At 42.5% G+C, this 24,714-nt stretch overlaps 1 protein-coding gene across 1 annotated transcript in view; it reads right to left on the bottom strand.

Annotated features, from left to right (window-relative positions):
• Positions 1-24,714, bottom strand: part of IMMP2L (inner mitochondrial membrane peptidase subunit 2) — a 1,728,396-nt gene that overhangs the window by 63,580 nt on the left and 1,640,102 nt on the right. The window lies entirely within an intron of this gene.

Below are 24,714 nucleotides of genomic sequence, written 5' to 3' on the forward strand. Positions count from 1 at the left end.
CATTGCACCCCTAGTTGAATTCATTGAGAGGTGTAGTTTGTAAAATTGGGTCACTTATGGGGAATGCTGATGTTCTGGCACCTCAGAGGCTCTGCCAATGTGACATGACACACGCATACCATTACAGCAAAATCTGCACAGTAATATGGCACTCTTTCACTTCTGAGCTTTGCACTGTGCCTCAATCTTAGTTGGGAACCACATATGGTATATCGGTGTACTCAATAGATTTTGCACAACAAATTTTGGGGTCTATTTTCTCCTGTTACCCTTGTATATTTGGGGCTAAAAAGACATTTTTGTGGAAAAAATGTGATTGTTTTTTCAGCATTATAAACTTCTGTGAATGACCTGGGATTTCAATGTGCTCACAACACATCTAGATAAGTTCCCTGAGAGGTCTAGTTTCCTTGAGGGAGGTTTCCGCTGTTTAGGCAGATCATTGGCTCTCCAAAAGCAACATAATTATCTCAGCAAATTTTGCATTCAAAACATCAATTGGCGCTCCTTCCCATCCAAGCCCAGCTTTGCATCCAAACAGTAGTTTTCCTTCGCATATTGGGTATCGTCGGACTCTCGATAAATTGCCCAACAAATTGTATTGTGCAATTTCTCCTGTTACCCTTAAGAAAATGCAAAATTTGGGGTTAAAAAACATTTTTGTTGGAAAAACTTGATTATTTTTTATCTTTGCAGCTCTATGTTATAAACTTCTGTGAAGCACCCAGGATTTCAAGGTGCTCACCACACATCTAAATAAGTTCTCTGAGGAGTCTAGTTTCCAAGATGATGTCACTTATGGGGGGGTTTCAATTGTTTTGGCACATCAGGGGCTCTCCTAACTCCGAATGATGTCCAGTAATTGTGCCAGCAAATTTTGCATTAAAATGTCAAATGGCGCTCCTTCCCTTCTGAGCCCTGCCATGCGCCCCAAACAGTGGTTTTCTTCCACATATGGGTTATCATTGTGCTATGAAGAAATTTCAGGAAAATTGTAATGTCCTTTTTCTCACGTTACCCTTGTGATAGTAAAAAAACTGTGTCTAAAGGAAAAAATTGTATTTTTCCTGCAACATTCCATTAATTCCTGCGAAGCACCTGAACTTCCTGAATGTGGTTTTGAGCACCTTAAGGAGTGCAGTTTTTATAATGGTGTCACTTTTGGGCATTTTCTGTCATACAGGTCCCTTAAAGTCACATCAAATGTGATGTGGTCCCTAAAAAAATGGTTTTGTAAATTTTGTTGTAAAAATGTGAAATTGCTGGCCAACTTTTAACCCTTATAACTTCCTAACAAAAAGAAAATATGTTTAAAAAATTGCTCTGATGTAAAGTAGACATATGGGAAATGTTATTTATCAACTATTTTATGTGACTCTCTGAATTAAGGGCATAAAAATTAAACTTTTGAAATTTCCAAAATTTATGCCAAATGTACTTCTTTTCACAAACAAATGTAAGTCATATCAAAGAAATGCTACCACTATAATGAAGTACAATATGTCTTGAAAAAAAAACAGTTGTGGAATCCATTCAAGCCTTCCAGAGTTACAGTATGACCTTATAAAGTGACAGTGGTTAGAGTTGAAAACATTGGCCTGATCAGGAAGGTGTAAGCAGGCTTTGAGGTGAAGGGGTGAATATCTATTGATATTTATTTTATTATGCTTCATCCAAGAAACACAATGAATGTCATATACTGTACAATTAATCAAAACTGGCCAGTAAATTTCTAATGGGAAATGTCCTTTAGGAGGTGAAAATATGCCAGCCAAATAAAAATAATTTAGGAGAGAAGGAGGGTAAACAAAAAGAAAATACACCTCTGCACATGTAGTTGTGTTGGCGTCTAGCCACTATCAACTGCCTATGGTGCATATAGATGGCATCGTGGAGTTGTGTGTTTTGCCCACCTCCTACAAAATACCTCCTATTGGTAAGTTATTGGCTTCAAATTGATAATATATCAGTTGCGATGATTATTCTGAATGGATGAAGAATATTTAAAGAGATGCTAAACACTATCAGGATCACTTGCCCCACAAAAAGTAATGGCAAATGTGTGTGAGACACTTGTATGTTCACTTTCTGTGGTTTGCACAAACTTTGCATTAATTTAGCATTTTATCACTTTATAACAAGTTGTTAGTTTGACTGGATGATATAGTTTATAGTAATTCAGTTGAGTAGCTGGTTAGTGTGTGGCATTACTGTGAGATACATACATTATATTTGCTTGCACATAGTTTCTATATCATTAGAGTGACAATCTTTTACCACTACTTATAGGTGTTTTATCACTTTTTCACTAAGGTTAGGTGCATACAGCCTCCCAACAGATAATGTTTTCAGGATATTTTTTAGTATTGAACAGGTGAGAGAACCTGTGGCAATGTCAGATGCCTTAATAATAATTTCATCACCTGTGAAATCCTGAAAACATGATGTGAAGAGGGCCATGAGACCTGGAGTTTGGGAAGAATTGCTCTAGATAAATGACAAAAGTGTGTTCTTTCAGCCTCCAACTGGCATGTGGCAGACTGCATTTTCCCATACATAAGGCTAGTGCAAACAAACATAATGTGCAGTATATCTTTCTTTACAAGGGATTCCTTTGGTGGACAGAAGCCTCAACATTCATCCTGACTGTGGGGCACAGACCTCCTAACTAGACATGAGCGACTTTGCCTTTTTAGGGTCGAGTCGGGTTTCATGAAACCCAACTTTCTCAAAAGTCGAGTCGAACGAAATCGGCCGACTATCGTGAAAAGTCAGACTTCCGACTGAAGCACGAAACCCAATGCAAGTCAATGGGGAATCAAAGTCGTCAGGGAGTGGAGGATAGTAAACACACCTACAGTGCCCATTTCAATGCCAACGACATCAATTCTTATTACTTAAGCTTGTCAACCTTAATTTACTTTATAATAATATTTACGCACTGAAAACTGGGGGTTAGTTGGCTAAAGTAGTGGGGGGGTAGGGCTGGCTTCAGGTTTTCGTGTGCCCCGGGCACACATACCAGAATTCATGATGCTCCAATATCGCAGAGAAATATTGGTATAGTGCAATGACAAATACTTCACTTCTAACATTACATGACTGATATCTATTTTAAATTCTACAATAGCTCAAAAAACGGACAGTATATTCCTCCATACTGTATTATGGTCACCACATAGTGCACCATGCAGAATAATGAGCCCCAAATATTGCTCCATACAGAATAATTGGTCCCATATATGATGAGCTCCACATAATGCAACAGTATATGATGGTCCCCATATAATGTGCCATACAGTATAGGATGGTCCCTATAGAGTAGAATGAGCCCCACATATTGCTTTATACAGTCTAATGAGTCACATATAAAGCTCCATACAGTATATGATGGGCCCCATATATTGCTCCATACAGAATGTGCTCCATATAATGCTCGATACAGAATAGGCCCCATATGTGCTCCATATAATGCTCCATACCCTATATGATGCCCCATAAATAATGAACCCCATATGGTGCTCCAGTATATGATGGGCCCCATGGATGATGCTCCATTGTATGATGGGCCTATAAAATGCTCCATATATAATGTGCCCCATATGATGCTCTAGTATATGATGGGCCCCATAGGATTCTCCAGTATATGATGGGTCCCATGGATGATGCTCCATTGTATGAAGGGCCTATATTATGCTCTATATATAATGGGCCCCATATGATGCTCTAGTAAATGATGGGCCCCATAGGATGCTCCAGTATATGATGGGCCCCATGGCTGATGCTCCATTGTATGATGGGCCTATATTATGCTCCATATATAATGGGCCCCATATGATGCTGAAGTATATGATGGGCCCCTTGGATGATGCTCCAGTGTATGATGAGTCTATACACTGTGTGCAGAATTCTAAGGCAAATGAGTATTTTGATCACATCATCCTTTTCATACATGTTGTCCTACTCCAAGCTGTATAGGCTTGAAAGCCAACTACAAATTATGTAAATCAGGTGATTTGCATCTCTGTAATGAGGAGGGGTGTGGTCTAATGACATCAACACCCTATATAAGGTGTGCTTAATTATTAGGTAACTTCCTTTCCTTTGGCAAAATGAGTCAGAAGAGAGATTTGACGGACTCAAAGTCAAAAATTGTGAGATGTCTTGCAAAGGGATGCAGCAGTCTTGAAATTGCCAAACTTTTGAAGCGTGACTGATCACTGAACAATCAAGCGTTTCATGGCAAATAGCCAACAGGGTCGCAAGAAGCGTGTTGATAAAAAAAGACTCAAAATAACTGCCCATGAATTGATGAAAATCAAGCGTAAAGCTGCCAAGATGCCATTTGACACCAGTTTTGCCAAATTTCAGAGGTGCAATGTTCCTGGAGTATCAAAAAGCACAAGGTGTGCCATACTCAGGGACATGGCCAAGGTAAGAAAGGCTGGAAAATGACCACCTTTGAACAAGAAACATAAGATAAAATGTCAAGCTTGGGCCAAGAATTATGTTAAGACAGATTTTTGTAAGGTTTTATGGACTGATGAAATGAGAGTGACTCTTGATGGGCCAGATGGATGGGCCCAATGCTGGATCAGTAAAGGCCATAGAGCTCCATTCTTACTCAGACACCAGCAAGGTGGAGATGGGGTACTGGTATGGGCTGTTAGCATCAAAGATGAACTTGTGGGACCTTTTCGGGTTGAGGATGGAGTGAAGCTCAACTCCCAGACCTACTTTCAGTTTCTAGAAGACACCTTCTTCAACCAGTGGTACAGGAAGAAGTCGGTATCGTTCAAGAAAAACATGATTTTCATGCAGGCCAATGCTCCATCCCATGCATCCAAATAATCCACAGCGTGGCAGCCCAGTAAAGGTCTAAAAGAAGAAAAAATAATGACATTGCCCCCTTGTTCACCTGATCTGAACCCCATAGAGAACCTGTGGTCCCTCATAAAATGTGAGATCTACATGGAGTCAAAACATTACACCTCTGGGGACAGTGTCAGGGAGGCTGTGGTGGCTGCTGGATGCAATGTTGATCGTAAACAGATCAAGCAACTGACAGAATGTATGGATGGAAGGCTTTTGAGTGTCATCGTAAAGAAAGGTGGCTCTGTTGGTCCCCTTTTTTTGGTATTGAATGTCAGAAATGTGTATTTCTACATTTTGTGTTGTTGTATTGGTTTACCTGGTGAAAATAAACCTGTGAGATGGGTATATATTTGGTTTTTATTAAGTTGCCTAATAATTCTGCACAGTAATAGTTACCTGCACAAACAGATATCCTCCTAAGATAGCCAAATCTAAAAAAAAACCCACTCCAACTTCCAAAAATATTAAGCTTTGATATTTATGAGTCTTTTCAGTTGATTGAGAACATAGTTGTTGTTCAATAATAAAAAGAATCCTCTCAAATACAACTTGCCTAGTAATAATTATGCAAACATGTATCAACCTAGGTCCTTGTCAGTTCACTCCCCTGTTATGGCGACATTTAATTGGGAAAATGGCGGGAGAGGGTAACGGGCACCATGGTCATTTGATGCATTCTGGTTACCTATTATTCAAGCAGATGCTAGGATCCCTGACTTGCTAAAATAATTTTTTGCTATTAATGAGGGTACAGCCCCCAGGGAAAGATTATGGGATGCGTCTAAAGCTTATGTGAGAGGACTGTTGATCTCGGAAGTGAATAGAGTTACAACTAAGTCTAGAGAATATGAGGAACTTTTACAGAAGGAAGCTACTGTATCTCTGAAGAATTGCAATATTTGAAAACTCCGTCGGATATACATTTTAACACATTAAAAGATGCAGAACAACGATCAGCCCAACATAAGCTTTCAAAAGCTGCAGATAAATGATACTTTCGGCGGCAGGTGTATTTCGGGGAGGGTGAGGGAACTGGACATCTACTAGCTACCCTGATCAATCTGGCCCTGCAATGGTACCGGAGATAAAAAAACAAAAATAGGGAACTTGAAAGATCTTCTGGGGCAATTCTAGCAACTTTTAGCGAGTTTTTTGAGACATTATATAATTCACAAGGCGAATCCTATGACGAGTTGCTCAGTAGTTTTTGGGGACTGCTGGTGTGCCTACTCTGTCGGAATCGGAAGCTGTTGGGCTGGAGACACCAATTAGTCTGGAGGAATTAGAGGAAGCTCTAGATTCTATGGCAGGGAATAAGACACCGGGGTCTGAAGGGCTGTCTGTGGAGGTATATAAACAGTACTCAAATATGCTTCCACAGCTGTTGAAGGTGTTTGAGGCGGCTAGGGAAGATGGGCACTTGCAATCATAGTGGTGATCCCCAAGGCTGATAAGGATCCTTGTCTTCCAGAGTCATACAGGCCTATCTCCCTTTTAAACGTTGATGTCAAGATTTTTGCAAAGATTCTGGCGATGCGGCTGTCTAGAGTAATATCTAGTATTATTCATCCAGATCAAACTGGTTTTATGCCAGAGAAAACAACTGCAATTAATATCCAGCAGTTGTATCTAAATTTACAGATCCCATCAAAGAGAAAGGAACCTAGGGCTGTTGCATCTTTGGATGCTGCTAAAGCATTTGACAGCGTCAAATGGCCATATCTGTGGGCTATATTAGCCAAGATGGGTTCCCGTAAAAATTTTATTGCCTGGATACAGCTGCTGTATTCGAGTCCAGAGGCCAAAAGTAGAATTAATGGGGAGATCTCAAATACAATTAACTTACACAGAGGGACCAGACAGGGATGCCCCTGTCTCCCCTACTGTTTGCTCTGGCAATTGAGCCCTTGGCAGTAGTAATTCGGGCGACACCTGAAATTAAGGGGTTTGGGTATGAGTCTTTGCAAGAAAAAATAGCGTTGTATGCTGATGACATGCTTTTGTTTTTGGGAGAGTGGCCGTCTTCTCTGAGTGTGGCAATGGAAGTCTTTGGATCCTTCGCAGTAATCTCTGGTTTATGTTTTAACTGGGAGAAATCTTCAATTATGCGGGTGGGAGATGCTCCCGAGAACTCCTTGGAATTGTCTGGACGATTAAATGTAGTCAAAGAGTTTAAATACTTGGGAATTCATATTGGGTATAATATACATGATTTTGAGCGTTTAAATATTACCCCGCTACTTGCTAAATTTCATCCAAAAATAAAGGACTGGTGCAAGTTACCACTGAGTATGGTGGGAATGGCAAACATGGTAAAAATGGTTCTCATGCCACAAGCTTTGCATGCCCTCCACAATGCGCCCATTTGAATTCCTGGTCGAATCTTTTTTCAGATAAACAGAATATTTAGAGAGCTTATCTGGAAGAGGAGTGTTCCTAGAATTCAGTTGGAGGTTTTGCGTACATCTAAATAACTGGAGGGGTTAGCGGTTCCTAACCCGTTTCTGTAAAAATGCGGATCTGATACACATGACCTGGAACTGTCCTTGGTTACGTAGGTTTTGGGGAGGTGTGAATGATTTGCTTAATACTGTCTATCAATGTCAAATGGTACTAGACCCCAAAATGGCTCTTCTGTGGCGGGTGGAGACTTTTGCTTTCGGAGTAGCACCAGCTGGCGGTCTCACGAATATTATATCAAGCTCGTAAAAGGGTGGCGGCTCACTGTAAGGGATCTTCTGTACCCACAATCATGGAAATTACCGCTGCAGTTAATAATAATATAGATATGGAAAAATATGTGCATCAAAACAGAAGAACAACTAAGAAATGGAAAGATATGTGGGCACCTTGGTTGGACACACCCGGATTGGTGCCTCCTAGATTAACATGGATGAGAGCGTTGAGGAGGATATAACCCAATAATTTTAGCTGTGAGAGACCAAATACATCGGGAGAGATGAGAGGTGTTTTTTCGGGTGAGGGTGGGGGGTGAGTTGGGAGGGATTTCTGTGGTGTTCTATTGTGTTTATGTAATGCACTATTTGGGAAATATCCTGTATATGACTATCTGTTTTTTCAATTTTGGAAAATGTTTACTAAAAAATTACCTGACATAAAAAAATTAAATATGCAGTGTATAATGCTCCATATATAATGGGCCCCATTTATAACGCGCAGGTGTATGATGGGCCCCATGGATGATGCTCCAGTGTATGATGGGCCCCATTTATAATGCTCCAGTATATGATGGGCCCATATAATGCTCCATATAAAATGGGCCCCATATGATGCTCCAGTGTATAACGGGCCCTATCTATGATGCTAAAGTGTATGATGGGCCCCATATATAATTCTCCAGTGTATAATGCTCCCCATATATAGCTCCAAACATTAAAAAAATGAAACACCTCTCCTCGCTGGGCACTGCTCGACTCTAGACTCCTCAGCGTCGCCATATTCCAGCTCTCTGCACTTGGACTGTTCAGGCAGATGGCGTACAGATGTGACATCATCGCGTTCTCTGATCTGAATGTCACTGTCAGGAAACGTGGAAGAGGTCACAGCGGTGTAGCAGGGAGAGGTAAGTATTGCAAGTGCTGGTGCCCTGAGCAAGCAGGGGTGGCCCACTCTTGGGCTACGGCAGTGGCACAGGGCCCCTCATGGTATGATGGTGTCTGTGACGGTGAGTGGGCCCCCTCACCGTCAGAGACTTTTGTGTACTGTGAGAGGCCCCCCACCTGCTCAGGGCTCCAGCACCTTCCTGGGTGCACCAGGTGCTGACGCCGGCCCTGGGGTGGAACAGCCAAGTTAGGGAGGTGGAAAAACTGGCATATGTTGAGGTGTAGGCTGGACATTCAGCAGCTGCAAATGGAGGATTTGCAGAAGTCATAGGAAGAGGAGGACAAAGCGAGCCATTTTGCTGTCAACCTATGTGTCATCAGGGGAAGGTGGTACAAAATCCTTTGAAACCCAGGGATGGTTCATTTTAATGAAGGTGAGATGACCAAAATTTTGGGTTGACAGCTGGGTCCTTCTTTCACAGTCATGTGAGCGGTCCTCGAGAAATCAGTTCACAACCTGGTCATGAAACCCCTGTCTCCAACGCCAGTTCGGCTGTGTGCACCACGAACACCTCTTCTATTTGACCGAGTACGGCTCGTGGTAGAACCTGCCCAGCTGCTGTGTGCTGGGAATGCCTCTAACAAACAGTTTACCAGAGTTGCTTGTTTGTTCACCAATATTAGCTCCAGGTTCTCCTGTGGCATGATGTTTTGGAATTTGCCTTTATAGCGTGGATCGAGGATGCTGGCCAACCAGTTGTCGTCATCCTTCATAATTTTGACAATGCGGGGGTCCCTTTTTAGGCTCCATAAGAGATAATCACATATGTGGGCCAATGTTCCAGGTGTCAATGATGCACTGACAGTGGCGGGTGGATGAGCACTTTCTGCCAAATCCACATCCCTCCAGTCACACACAAACCCTGTACCTGACCTTGGAAAGCCAACATTTTCTCTTGCCCCCCTGAGAAACATCCTCCTCCCTAAAATAATCATCCCTCTCATCCTACTTCTCCTCCTCTTCTTCCTCCACCTCGTCTAGGACAGTTCCCTGAGCAGACAATGGATGTGTCAGGAACGGCGGAATGCACTAAATAAAAATACAAATAAAGTGCGTTCGCCGCTCGGGGTCTACCTTGCAGTAGGTGAAATAACCGCTGCTAAGTGGTGGCAGGAGCAATATGGCGGAATTGCACACAGGGTTAAACTCCACAAAGGTGCGCAGAGCAATCTCAGTTAAACTCACGGAGATGCCAAAAGTACAAACACAAATAACTGAGCTTGTTGTAGTCACAGTACTCAGTAAAAAACGCACACACGGTATACGATCACAGGAGTAGCCCAAGTCAGCGACACTACGTCCGTCTAGACCTACCGTGTGCATGGTGTTGCAACTGCGAACGCAAAGGAGGCTGCTACTGCAGCACGGCGTGGACACTGCTGCCAAACGACAAAGGCAAGGCGCAAGCGCAATGTCGGACGCTAGCAGCTGTGCAAGTTGAAGCAGAGGAGCGCTGGCGCTGAAACTAACTCAGTCCCTATTCACATGCGTAATATCAGAGGGAAGGGGTTTCAAATGAGTCAGTCACCAGAATCATGCATCCGTCCTCATACACACAGCAGCAAGTATGACTATACTAGCGCATGGCGGAATAGCCATGCGTGCATTTTATAGCAGCTGGGACCTTCTGCACGCTTCCAGATCTCTGAGATGGACCAGTGAGAACTGGAGCAGGACCTGAGCACATGACTCCCGATCTCCAATGGGAGATCGTCCCATGAGCCTGCCCAGTAAGAGGACAGAAGGACTTAGTCTCAGGAGAGATTTGCTGCAAGGCAATCTCCTTTGCAATCTCCTCTGCAGTGGAAAAATAGGAGGAGAGTGCAGAATGTGAGGATCTGGATCCCTGCTGAGTAAACGCAGGAATTCAACTCCTAACAGGATGACTGTCAGCAAGGTTTCACTCCTCCTACTCCTGTTCCTCCTCCGCTGCAGATGCCTGATCCTTAATGTGCATCAAAGTTTGTATGAGCAGATGCATAAGTGGTATGCTCATGCTTATGATGGCGTCGTCTGCGCTTACCAGCTGTGTGCATTCCTCAAAACACTGAAGGACTTTACAGAGGTCTTTCAGCTTTGACCACTGCACACCCGACAACTCCATGTCTGCCCTCAAACTGCGTGCCTGTGTATCCTCCCACAAATGCATTACAGCCTGCCTCTGTTCACACAGCCTCTCAACCATGTGCATCATGGAATTCAACCTTGTTGCAACATCTATGATTAGGTGGTGCTTGGGGAGGTGGAGTGATCACTGCAGCCTCTGCTTACGACTGGAGTCTACGGGCGAGCGACGGATGTGCAAGCACAGTCTTCGCACCTTATGGAGCAGGCCTGTTAACTCTGGATAATTATTTAGGAAGCACTGCACCACCAGGTTCAAGATGTGATCCAGGCAAGGTATGTGTGTGAGTTTCGCAAGGGCTATGGCCGCCACAAAATTCCAGCCATTATCCCTGACTACCTTGCCTGGCTCAAGATCTAGACTGCATAGACATGACTCAGTTTCTCGCTGCAAGTAGTCAGCCAGTACCTCCGGCGGTGTGTCTGTTATCGCCCAAAGACATCATCTTTAAAACAGCCTGCTGACACTTACCACTAGCTGTTCGATAGTGGGACACCTTGGGTGCAACACTGGCAGCTGCAGATGGAGTGGTCGTGCGACTACGCTCTGTCGACGAGCTTTCGCTTCTGGAGGTGGAGGAGGGTCGAACGCCTAGAGACAACTGTTTCCTATACCGTGGGCTAGGCAGCAGTGTCCCACCGTCGCTGTCCCCTGTGGACCCTGCATCCACCACATTGACGCAGTGTGCAGTGATGGACATGTAACGGCCCTGGCCATGCCTACTGGCCCATGCATCTGTTGTGAGGTGCACCTTTCCACTCACTGATTGTTTGAGTGCATGGACAAGGCGGTCTTTCACATGCAGGTGGAGGGCAGGGATGGCTTTTCTAGAAAAGAAGTGCTGACTGGGTAGGTCGTAGAATGGGACAGCGTAGGCCATGAGCTCTCGGAACGCTTCGCTTTCAACCAAACGGAAGGGCATCATCTCTAATGAGATCAGTTTGGCAGCAATATAGGCGTTCAAAGCCAGTGTATGCAGATGAGAGGATGAGTACTTTCTTGTCCTACTCAGAGTGTCTGGTAGGGTGAGCTGGACTTGAGAGCTGCATATGGGGGAACTAGCGGTGGACCTGACGGACTGACAGGGTGTTGGTGATGGTGGTTGTGGAGATGGCCTAGATTCAGTCTTTCATTGCAAAAACATTGTGCTTCCCTGACTGCTTTGGCCTTGCAACGACACCTCAACATTTCTTGCTGCTGGTGTGCTTACCGGTGGGCTTACAGTGGGGGAAGCAATGGAGCGTTGCTGGCTACCTTCAGTCGGAGCAGGTGCACATGTGCTACCTGAAGTTTTGTAGTCCATCCACGCTTGCAAGTGCATGGTGGTTAAATGTCTAAGCATGCAACTGGTATTAAAATTTCGGAGATTTTTCCCTCGGGTAAAGGTCCTTCCGCACTTCTTACAGATAACCTTTGCCTCATCAATAGGATTTTGATAAAAAAAAGGGCCACATGACACTCTTCCTACTATGGTATAAATTTTCAGGGCTTGCACGCTGTGCTAATTTGACCATCTGGCCAAGCTGTCCTGCAACTCTTTTCGTTTTTTAAACATGTTTTTGACAGCTACGGGCCTGCCGGATAGCCGCTGCTGCGATGATGATGCCTGCTGCGGATCGTTCTCCTCTTCTGACCTATTGCCAGTGGCACCCTCTTCCCCCAATGGATGCCAATCCGGGTCAACAACTGGGTCATCCATCACCTCCTCTTCAATTTCATATGCACCTTCCTCTGTGTCACCTTGTAAGGTGGTATTATGAAGGAGCCTTACATAACTTAGAATATATGATATAAAACCAACCTTTATTAAAGTCTAGATATAAGACGACACTAACACACACAAAAGCAATTAACCGTGTCACCTACTTTACCCTACACTCAGGGATCCTGATATCAAAACTGCCTAGCAGCGGAGGTTGGCACCCTAAACATATGCGAGATTGGCGCCCCCGCTCGACGACAGCTGTACCCTTAAGCTCCTAGATAGCCCTGTATGAGTTCAGCAGACAACTATTCACTCAATCAGGAAAGGAAAATATAGGGGTTGCCACAATGATGATTGATAGGTAGGCAACAATAGAAAAAAGTGCAAAAAAGAGTGCAATTGACAAGACAATAAAGTGACATGTTCAAACAATTGAGTACCTGACTACTTGTTCCCTGAATCTGTAAACCTTCCTAACAGCGGAGGTTGGCACCCTACTGGTCAGCGGAATGGCACCCCCTCTCCACGATGGCTCACCCTTAAACAGGCCTTATATTGCTTGATAACTCCACATTAGGGGGAATAAAAATGGAAGGCATTATGACATAATGATATGACATGACATAATGAATATTCAAATCAAATATACTGATAACAGAAAAGGGGTACTCAAGTTTTTTTTTATGCAGGATAGAATGAACCTCAATGCATTTCTCCTATCAGGATCATCAGGAGGTAGTTGGATGCTGTGTTGTAACTGACCATAAACCTCCCCTATATATAAATGTGGCTGCTAATTAGTAACAATCACTTCCTGTATAACCTAGAGGTCCCTGTATAATGATCTCACAAAAATGACCAAGTGTGGATTCCATATTGGAAGTGAACACTAATTTGCACTCTATCAACCAAGAATCATTATACATCATTGGCCAGTAAGCCTGTCAATCAAGAGTAAAGGAAACAGATAGACCGCCATTATTATGATGTCAGGCGTGCGCTCCATCTGGAACGCACTCAGCCTACAGCTGATGTGCAGCGCTACACACTGATTTGTCCGCAAGTGAGATCCATCTGACAGGCGGTGTTTCCTGTTCTCATTGTGCATGCCCATAGGTCGGTGTGCAACCGGAAGTGCATCATAAGATTGATAACAGCACATCACCACGGTTACATGAGCACTTCCTGTTGCTTCAGCCATTAAGTGCGCATGCCCAGACCAGTGCCCGGGCTGGCGCATCTCAGTTAGGCTAGTTTCACACTTGCTTTTTTTTGCAGCGCGTTTTTCCCGCAAAAAAACGCATTGAAAAAACGCATACATAAGCATACAACTGCTGCGTTTTTTTCAAGCATTTTTATGAGCATGCATGAAAAAAACGCAGCGTTTTTATGCGTTTGTATGCGTTTTTAGTGCGTTTTTACCGCGTTTGCGTTTTTTTCCAACATTTTTAGGTGGCCCCTCACACTACCCAAACCATGACTTTACTAACCCTAACCCTGACCCTAACCCTAACCCTGACCCTAACCCTAACCCTAACCCTGACCCTAACCCTTAACCAAATCATACTTAACCCTAACCCAAACCCTAAACCCTAACTAACCCTAACCCTAACCCTAACCCTGACCCTAACCCTAACCCTAACCCTAACCCTGACCCTAACCCTGACCCTAACCCTTAACAAAACCATACTTAACCCTAACCCTGACCCTAACCCTAACCCTAACCCTAACCCTAACCCTGACCCTAACCCTAACCCTAACCCTAACCCTAACCCTGACCCTAACCCTAACCCTAACCCTAACCCTGACCCTTAACAAAACCATACTTAACCCTAATCCTGACCCTAACCCTGACCCTAATCCTTAACAAAACCATACTTAACCCTAACCCTGACCCTAACCCTAACCCTGACCCTAACCCTAACCCTAACCCTGACCCTAACCCTAACCCTGACCCTAACCCTTAACAAAACCATACTTAACCCTAATCCTGACCCTAACCCTGACCCTAATCCTTAACAAAACCATACTTAACCCTAATCCTGACCCTAACCCTGACCCTAACCCTAACCCTAACCCTGACCCTAACCCTAACCCTAACCCTGACCCTAACCCTTAACAAAACCATACTTAACCCTAATCCTGACCCTAACCCTGACCCTAACCCTTAACCAAACCATACTTAACCCTAACCCTGACCCAAACCCCAACCCTAACCCTGACCCTGACCCTAACCCTAACCCTAAACCCCCTTAACTAACCCTAACTCTAACCCAAACCCCTAAATTCCATGGTTAAAAAAAAAAACGCATATGCAAAAAAACGCATACATGAGCATGCCAGTGCGCACATATGCGCATCCATAGGCTATAATGGCCATTTTTAGCGCAAAACGTGCGCATATGTGCGCATGCGCTTTTTTGCAGGGCCAAAAAATGCAACATGCTGCGTCTGGAAAATACCAACGCACACCCCAAAAAAACGCAGCGCATGAAAATCGCATACATGCGCTTACCAGCGCGCAGGTATGCGCACCCATGTTAAATATAGGGGAAAAAACGCATGCGCAGGTATGCGTTTTTTTCCAGCGCTAAAAAACGCAAATGTGAAACCAGCCTTACAGATCTAAATCCCCCACTATCAATAGGGGTATCAATCAAGGAAAGGTGTTGTTCATGACCAGAAGCCTGCACTGATGACTCAGTGCTTGCAGTTTTTGAAACTTCAGAAGAGGAGACGATAGAGCTGGAGGCTGTTTCGGCAATGTAAGTCAAAACCTGTTCCTGATGCTCCAGCTTTAAAAGTGGTTTACCTACTCCCAGAAAAGGGAACCTTACAGGCCTTCTTGAGCCAGACAATGACGCTGGGTCAACATCTCCTTCCTTAGGCCTGTTTCACACTTCCGTTTTTGTGTCCGCCAAACGGATCCGTTTCCGTTTTTTTGACGGAAACTGATGCAAACGGATCCGTTTTTTAAAAAACGGATCCGTTTTTTTGACGGATCCGCGGTAACCGTAATGGAAGTCTATGGGACAAAAAAAACGGATCCTGCAAAAAATGGCGGATCCTTTTTTTACGGAAAACAACGGATTTTGACGGATTTGAAAAAACGGAAGTGTGAAACAGGCCTTAGCTGCTATTGTTCTTTTGGCATAACCAGCAGATGTACCACCAGCACCATCAGTACCAGCTGCCCCCTCACCCACGTCTGCGGCCTCTTCCACCATACTTCCTCATGTTTGGGAAAATGTACCAAAAATACCAGCAGATATATGGTACTATATGAGGAGCGTACAGCTGTATAAGGTGTAGTGAAAATGTTAAATCTCCGTAAATATTTTCTTATTCACAGACGCTCTCCCAGTATGTATTTGACCGTAATCCAACCATCAGATATACGGTACAGTATCAGAAGCAGATAGATGTATAAAGTGTAGGCAAAATTTTAAATCTCCTTTTATATATACCCTTACTCACACCCAGACGCTCTCCCAGTATGTATTTGACCGTAATCCAACCATCAGATATACGGCACAGTATCAGAAGTGGACAGCTGTATAAAGTGTAGGGGAAATTTTAAATCTCCTTTTATATATATCCTTACTCACACCCAGACGCTCTCCCAGTATGTATTTGACCGTAATCCAACCAACAGATGTACGGTACAGTATCAGAAGCAGACAGCTGTATAAAGTTTTTTTCTGGAGTCACAAACAGACGTTGTCTCAATTTGGATTTGACCATAATCCAAATAGCAGACATACGGTACTGTATCACAAGCGGACAGCTCTATGCGGTGTATGAATGGAAAAATGTAAATCTCTGTCTATTTTTTTTTACAGAGTCACACACAGACGCTGTCTCAGTATGGATTTGACCGTAATCCAAATGGCAGATATACGGTACTGTGTCAGAAGCGGACAGCTCTATACGGTGAATGTATGGAAAAATGTAAATCTAGTCTATTTTTTTTCCGAGTCACACACAGACGCTGTCTCAGTATGGATTTGACCATAATCCAAAAAGCAGATATACAGTACTGTATCAGAAGCGGACAGCTCTATATGGTGTATGTATGGAAAAATGTAACTCTCCGTCTTTTTCTTTCCGGAGTCACACACAGATGCTATCTCACTATGGATTTGACAGTAATCCAAACAGCAGATACACAGTACTGTATCAGAAGTGGACAGCTGTATACAGTGTATGTATGGAAAAATGTAAATCTCCATCTATTTTTTTCCGGAGTCACAAACAGACGCTGTCTCAGTATGGACTTGACCGTAATCCAAATAGCAGATATACGGTACTGTATCAGAAGCAGACAGCTCTATATGGTGTATGTATGGAGAAATGTAAATCTCCGTCTATTTTTTCCGGAGTCACACACAGACGCTGTCTCAGTATGGATTTGACCGTAATCCAAAGGGCAGATATACGGTACTGTATCAGAAGCAGACAGCTCTATATGGTGTATGTATGGAGAAATGTAAATCTCCGTCTATTTTTTCCGGAGTTACACACAGACATTGTCTCAGTATGGATTTGACGGTAATCCAAATGGCAGATATACGGTACTGTATCAGAAGCGGACAGTTCTATACGGTGTATGTATGGAAAAATGTAACTCTCCGTCTTTTTTTTCCGGAGTCACACACAGACGCTGTCTCACCATGGATTTGACCGTAATCCAAACAGTAGATACACGGTACTGTATCAGAAGCAGACAGCGCTATACGGTGTATGTATGGAAAAATGTAAATCTACTTTTTTTTCCGGAGTCACACAGAGATGCTGTCTCAGTATGGTTTTGACCATAATCCAAACAGCAGATATACGGTACTGTATCAGAAGCGGACAGCTCTATATGGTCTATGTATGGAAAAATGTAAAGATCCGTCTATTTTTTTCAGGAGTCACACACAGATAGTATGTATTTGTCTGTGATACCAGCCGGTACACGGTAGTGTGTGAGGAGCGTACAAGCCCAATATGGTGTGGGAAAAAATGAACGCTCGGTAGCTGTTCAGAAAAAAAGAATAAAAGTAGGAGTGCTTTGTAAAAAGCAGTCTGCACAGCAGTGTGCACACAGCAATTCAGCTATCAGGTAGCCTAATAAGGCAGCCTAATAACCAGCTCTGCTGCACACACAAAAATCCTCCCCTGTCACTGCACACTAACTGTGCAGCACAATTGCTATCAACAGAAGCACAGATTCTTTTTTCTTCCCTGCCTATCTGTTTTCTTTCCTGCCTAACACTCTCTCGATTTAGAAGCAGCGGCAGCCAGCAACCTTTCCCTATGCTAAGATCAGCAGAAGTAAGATGGCGGTCGGCGGTCAGGGCTTTTATAAACACTGTGACGCCACACAAAGAAAGTCAGTCACTGAAATACCCTTCTCTAAGATGGTGGTGGCCACTGCACATGTCATCGCGTTGCCCACAGTGTGCGTCCTTGCTCATTGGCTGAGCAAAGATGCCTGTAAGCATTATAGGAAACGCGACTTTGGTGCTTGGGTCAGCGACCGCATGGCTGACGTCACGCTATGGTCGGGTTTCGCTCGGCGAAACCCGACTTTAGCGAAAGTCGGCGACTTTTGAATTTGACCGACCCGTTTCACTCATCTCTACTCCTAACCAAAGTGTTATTGAATGAAGATTTACATTGACCTGTGTGGATTATTTTTTAATGGGTATTCTGTTTTTAGTTTTGCTTAAAAATGTAAGGCTGAAGAAAAAAAGAGGTTAAGTCTCATTCCATTGATATAGATTATTACTAATTATTATTATTAAAGCACCATTTATGACATGGCACTTTACACGTGAAAAGGGGTATAAATAATAAAAAAGTACAATAATTTTAAACAATACAAGTCAGTTACTGCAGGTTGTAGGCTTGTCGGAAGAGGTGAGTCTTCAAGTTCCTTTTGAAGGTTTCCACGATAGGCAAGTGTTTGATATGTTGGAGTAGGGAGTTCCAGAGTAGGGGGGATGCATGGGAAAAATCTTGCAAGCGATTATGTGAAGACGATATAAAAGGGGAGTAGAGAAGGAGATCTTGTGAGTATCGGAGATTGTGTGCAGGTAAGTACCGGGAGAATAGGTCATAAATGTATGAAGGAAACAGGTTGTGGATAGCTTTGTATGCCATGGATAGGGTTTTGAACTGGGGTCTCTGGGCAATGAGGAGCCAGTGCAGGCATTGACAGAGAGCAGAGGCTGGGAAATAGCAGGAAAACAGGTGGCTTGGTCAGGCAGCAGAGTTTGGGAGGGGTGCAAAGGTGTTGGGGGAGGCCACAGAGCAGGAAGTTGCAGTGGTCAAGCGAGAAATGATGAGTGCATACACTAGTGTTAGGTGGTGTAGATGTAAGAATAAGTTTCCACTTCAAAGGGTTCTATATGCCTAATATATGTAATCATGCCATACAATTGAATATATCTTCTATCTCTGTATATCAATCCTATTCAGCATAATATAACCACTGTCAGAAATATGCTCTTACTTTTTGATTGGTGAAAACAGGTAAAGTTTTTACACCAGGATCAGATAGTTTCCAACATTTTTTGACTTAAACTTGCCTCTACTTCATCCAGCATATGATAAGGTAATTCTAGGACAGCAATTTTCTGTGATTTAAAATTGAACACAATCCCAGTTATGTATTTACTATCCAAATTAAAGACCATGCACCTAAATCCTTTCACATAATTACCAAGCGACGTAGTTCACAAAAATTGCCCATAGCTTTAGAGAACGACCTGACATCATAGCGCTGAAGCTCTTTGAACAAATGTGACTGTCAGAGATTTCCTCATTGCTGACATAAGGCAAGTCAAAAATGCAAACTAGCCGTATTGTGAAAAGGTGAAAGACAGACAAAGATTTTGCTAGTCCCTAAATATCCTACATGCAAATTTCTAAGGAAGTCATTATCATCTTTTAACACACTGATCCACAAAATGTAACTTGGCTCAAGCAGCTAAGCTATAGTAAATGTAACCCTGCCAACAAAATGAATCCGCTTAGACACACATCAAGGGATGTTTATTTGTATTTTCTGGTCTTGTTTCAACTGCTGCGCTAGATGAAAAGCCCAATGCATTTCTAGTTATAGCAATATTTAATTTGTATGATTGTTCTAAATGTGCTTCTCTTAAGACAGTGGTCTAATTTTAATGTATAATTACTAACTTCTGAAAACCTCAGCAGAGTAAACTTGTAATTATCATCAATAGAGGATGACTGGGAGTTAGCACAGTTTGTGTGAAAGGGAAAAAAAAAGAATATTATGTGGTTATAATCTGCTTCCACTTAAACGAATCATTGATTTAGAAGGCTGTATTTCACATGACTAACCAGAGGCATATAACTGTGGCTATTAAACAAGATAAATCATAAAACTGTACAACAAGCAATTTATTGAAGCATTAAGGCACAAAAAATCATGTTGAAAAAGCCATTAAAATGTTCAAAAAATACTCGCCTCAACTTTACACTTTAAACTGCTCTCCAAGATGACAATGATTGTGCATGGCTTTTCGAATTGGAATAAAAGCAGAGTCTTGTAAGAAGCAATGAGAGCATCTTCTTTAGTGAAAGCCCAATCATTTAGCCTGCAAACATCAAAATATACGTGGTTTCATCTAATTATGTGGAGATTTCATGATTCTGCTTAATAAAATGAATAAACACATCAAGCAAAAATATTTTTTACAAATAGAGAAATGCAGCCATAAAGAAATACTGCACATGGCTTTCAAGCCTTGCGGGGCGAGCGCACCATGCAGAGTCAGAAAGCATGAGTGAAAATAGTTTTTCACATAAACATATGATGTTTTGCAAACAAACATCTAATTTATAATATTTTTTTCAGCTGAACATGATGCAAAAGGGGAAGATTTCTCACCAATCACACAATGTCGGAATAAGGCCGGTGTCACATTTGCGCTTTATAGCGTAGCGACGGCCTGCGCACGGCTGCCGCTAAGCCCCGCCCCCTCCCGGCTCCCTGCCCGCCCCAGCCTAAATGCAACATGCTGCATTCGCCGCACACGGGCACACCTTCAAAAGTACGCAGCGCACGGCAAAGTGCTGCTAGCGCACGACCAGCGCACGATCTGCGCATCCTATGCTAAAGATAGGGTGCGCAGATTGCAAGCGTCCATGTGCGTTAGTAGGCGGCGATGACCGGATGGGGCGGGCAGGGAGCCGGGAGGGGGCGGGGCTTAGCGGCGGCCATGCGCAGGCCGTCGCTGCGCTATAAAGCGCAAATGTGAAACTGGCCTTATGTATTTAAAATATATCCGTAATTACAAAAAATAATGCAAAATCCCTATTTGACCAGTTGTTAAGGTTATTATAAGTTGTGAAGTTTGGAAATTATGTATGTTGTTCTTATACCAGGCATTTTTTTTTCTTTCGGTGGGTGATGTTAGGAATAAAAAATATTTATGTAAAATATACATTAAAAATAGACATAGAGTATGCAGTAGTCACGTCAAAAGTCACATCCTTGCAACACTCTTTCAAGAGAACAATGTATACAAAGACGTAATGAGGGCACCACCTGATAAACTGGGATCAACCTAAGGCATACTGAAGAGAAAAATATGCTAATAGACAAAAAAAAGTATGCCCAAAGGACAGGAATCACCAACCATTTACCTGGTGATCTCTGTCCTTTTGGCATATTTCTTTAACCTCTAAACCCCCAGAGGTATTTTCATTTTTGCATTTTTGGTTTTCACTCCCCTTCTTCCCAGAGCCATAACTTTTTTATTTTTCCATCAATATGGCCATGTGAGGGCTTGATTTGTTGCGGGACGAGTTGTGCTTTTGATCATCACTATTGGTTTTACCATGTCCTGTACTAGAAAGCAGGAAAAATTTACAAGTGAGGTGAAATTGCAAAAAAAGAGCAATCCCACAAGTGTTTTGTTTGCCTTTTTCACTGGGTTCACTAAATGCTGAAACTGACCTGCCATTATGATTCTCCAGGTCATTACGAGTTAATAGTCACCAAACATGACTAGGTTCTTTTTTATATATGTGCCAAAAACAAAATTCCAAACTTTGTGAAAAGAAAAAATAAAGTTTTGCCATTATCCTGTAGTGTCTCCATTTTTCGTGGTCTCAGGTTGGATGAGGGCTTATTTTTTGTGTGCCAAGCTGATGCTTTTAATGATACCCTTTTAACGCAGATACAAACTTTTGACCGCCCGTTATTGCATTTTAATGCCATGTCGTGGTGACCAGAAAAACATAATTCTGGCGTTTTTACTTTTTTTTCGCTACGCCATTTATCGATTAGGTTAATCCTTTTTTTATTCATAGATTGGGTTATTCTGAATGCAGTGATACCAAATATGTGTATGTTTCATTTTTTTAACTGTTTTATTTTGAAAGGGGTGAAAGGGGGGTGATTTGAACTTTAATTATTTTTATATTTTTAAAAACATTTTCTTTTACTTTTGGCATGCTTCAATGGTCTCCATGGGAGAGTAGAAGCTTCCATAGCCCAATCGACTCTGCTACATAGAGGCGATGATCACTTCGCCTCTATATAGTAGAATTACTTACTTGCTATGAGCGCTGACCACTGGGTGGCACTCACAGCAAGCCAGCACTGACCACCATAGAGATCTCCAGGAGACCTCCGGTTGTCATGCCAACATACTGGTGACCCATGATAACGTGACGTGGGTCACCGGTGGGCGGATTTCCAGTGCGATTGCCAGAAGTACTTGTTAAATGCCGCTAGCTGTCAGTGTTTGACAGTGGCATTTATTGGGTTAATAGCAACAGGTGGATCATGATTCCACCCACGGCTAGACTGGGCACATGTTAGCTGTTCAAAACAGCTGATATGTCCTGGGAAAGATGTGAGTTCACTGCCAGAGCCCACATCAAAGGGACGGAGTCCGACATTGGTATAAATGTACGCCCGATGTCGGAAAGGGTTTAAAGAGGACAAATGCAAGTGTTCTTGATATCTTAAAGCATAATTCCACCCAAAAACTAAAATAAGGCTTTTTGTAACATTTTCAGCCTTTTTCCTACATAGTGAGATGTTTGATGGGAAGTGTAATTGTCTCTGATACACATTGGGGTAAAGTTGGCTAAACCCAATGAGATCAGTGGGACCAGTCAACCATCTACTGTGCATGGATGCCTCCAAATGCTCCCCTGGCAGAAGATTTTATGGAAAATGAAAATTGGGCATTTTGAATTTCAATGCCCATTCTTTTCATTCCTATTGAGAATGGCTTACTTTTCCTATACTATACACAACACATGTAGACTTGGCCAAACCAAGCATGCATTTCGGAGGTTGAGAAGGAAAGCTGTTTGACTATGTGGATGATCACCTAAAGACTGTAAGGGAACACACTATAGAGAAGAAGAATATAATCACTTGCCACTTTACATATTTTGAAACCTAAAAAAAGAAAAATATAATCTCCCATCATCATTACCGAACACATTTAATTTTAGTGAAAAACATGATTATCCTTAAATGCCACAAAGTACTATTTAAATGTCATAAACATTATAAATGCATTACTTTTATTTTAGCATAAACTTCCTTCATTATTTTCTTTACAGCTGAAAGCATTCGGTATTATTTTTCTTAAAAAAAATGACAGATTATTAATATGCGACTTTCTTCTCAGTGGGTGTTAAACTCTCGTCTGTAAAATGCTTTTTAGAATCATATGGCCTGCAAAAATCTGATGTAATTTTTTTTTTTCGTTATAACCCTAGGCTGAGTTATACTGAATTGTAACACTTAAAAGAAAATGCTATAGGCATTATTGCAAAGTTTTTATTACTGCATTTGGTGAAAAATTATATTAAGAGGGTCAGTACGTCTGCTGGTATGATGTTTATCTATTCTTTTTTTTCTTTAGTTATCAAGTAATTGCATTGGTCATTTCTGCACATATTGGCAAAGGCATTTTATAAATCAAATACTATGCTGAAAAGTTTTCACTTTGTTCCATTGTATTCTTTCAACATGGGTCCATTATGTCCTTGTTATCACTAACTCTTTTACTTTGAAAATCCAAAAAGATTATTTCACTCGAAAGAAGACAAGCTGAATTTTTAGTCAGCTGTCAAAACCGCATAGCAAGGATTATTTTTCCTAAATGATAAGCGTATCTTGCCCTTATAAATTGCTTTCATTCCTTGATTCTAAATAGAGGAAAAAAATGGAACAGCACCGTATAGATGAATTCAGGGTGCAAGGCGCTCCAAACAAATATCCATTTGTATGAATAATAAAGAAGAAAAAAGGAGGCAGCACTCCAATAAATGATGAAAAAAGTGGCCTTTATTAGCCCATATGGTGTGGCAACGTTTCGGCTGTGAAGCGAAAAAGGCTGAGAAAGGCTGGTCACAGCCGAAACGTTGCCACATCCAGTGTTCAGGGGGCTAAACCCGAACAGTAATATGGACTTCTTAGTAAAGTCCGTGTTCACTGTCTGTGCCTGAACAGTAGGTGTTCAGTACAGACGCCAAACTTTACTGTATAACTGTTAGGAGCCATAAGGGATCATTATGACTATGAAGAAGTACAGGGGAACATTATTACTGTGCAAGGGCACAGAGAGGCACTATTATTGGTTTGTGGCACAAATAAGGGTACTATAAATGTCAAAAAAGAGTCATTACTATTTTCTATGGCACTATTTAGTTTGTGTAATGTGGGGAATGTGAGGACAGTGCTGGAAACGCAGTAAGCTAAAGATGTCTATGATTTACATTTTGAAGGGATGTGTTATTGATAGAAGTGGTCATGGGGATCTGGGCCAAATGGAAAAGAAAAGTGAAATGGAATGACTACAATCACCAAGCACACAATTGACGAATACTTGTAAAGTATACTGTCACAGATGTGGTTTGTGGAACCACTGTGCCACGGACCGCGGAGAGTCTAGAGGGGCATGACTAAGCGAGCACCTGACTGCTCAATAGAGCCTCTGATGGTGAGGTCAGACTTGGCTCCCAATGAACACCAGGTGCCACTCCAGGACAGACCAACGGATGCGCAGCAGCAGCTGGACCAGAGGACAGACTGGATGGAGCAACAGGCAGAGTTTGTGTCAGAGTGTAGCAGACACAGTTTGCATTAGAGTGCAGCAGAAAGAGTTTTCACCAGAGTGCAGCAGACAGATTTCGCACCAGAGTGCAGCAGACAGAGTTTGCACCAGAATGCAGCAGACAGAGTTTGCACCAGAATGCAGCAGGCAGAGTTTGTATCAGAGTGCAGCAGGCAGAATTTGTATCAGAGTGTAGCAGGCAGAGTTTGTATCAGAGTGGATAAGGCAGGGTCTGCACCAAAATGCAGCAGGCAGGATTTGCAACAGAGTGCAGCAAGCAG

The sequence above is a fragment of the Dendrobates tinctorius genome, unplaced genomic scaffold (assembly GCF_039654945.1).
Source record: "Dendrobates tinctorius isolate UK_male_01 unplaced genomic scaffold, ASM3965494v1 ptg000035l, whole genome shotgun sequence".
NCBI classification, from domain to species: domain Eukaryota; kingdom Metazoa; phylum Chordata; class Amphibia; order Anura; family Dendrobatidae; genus Dendrobates; species Dendrobates tinctorius.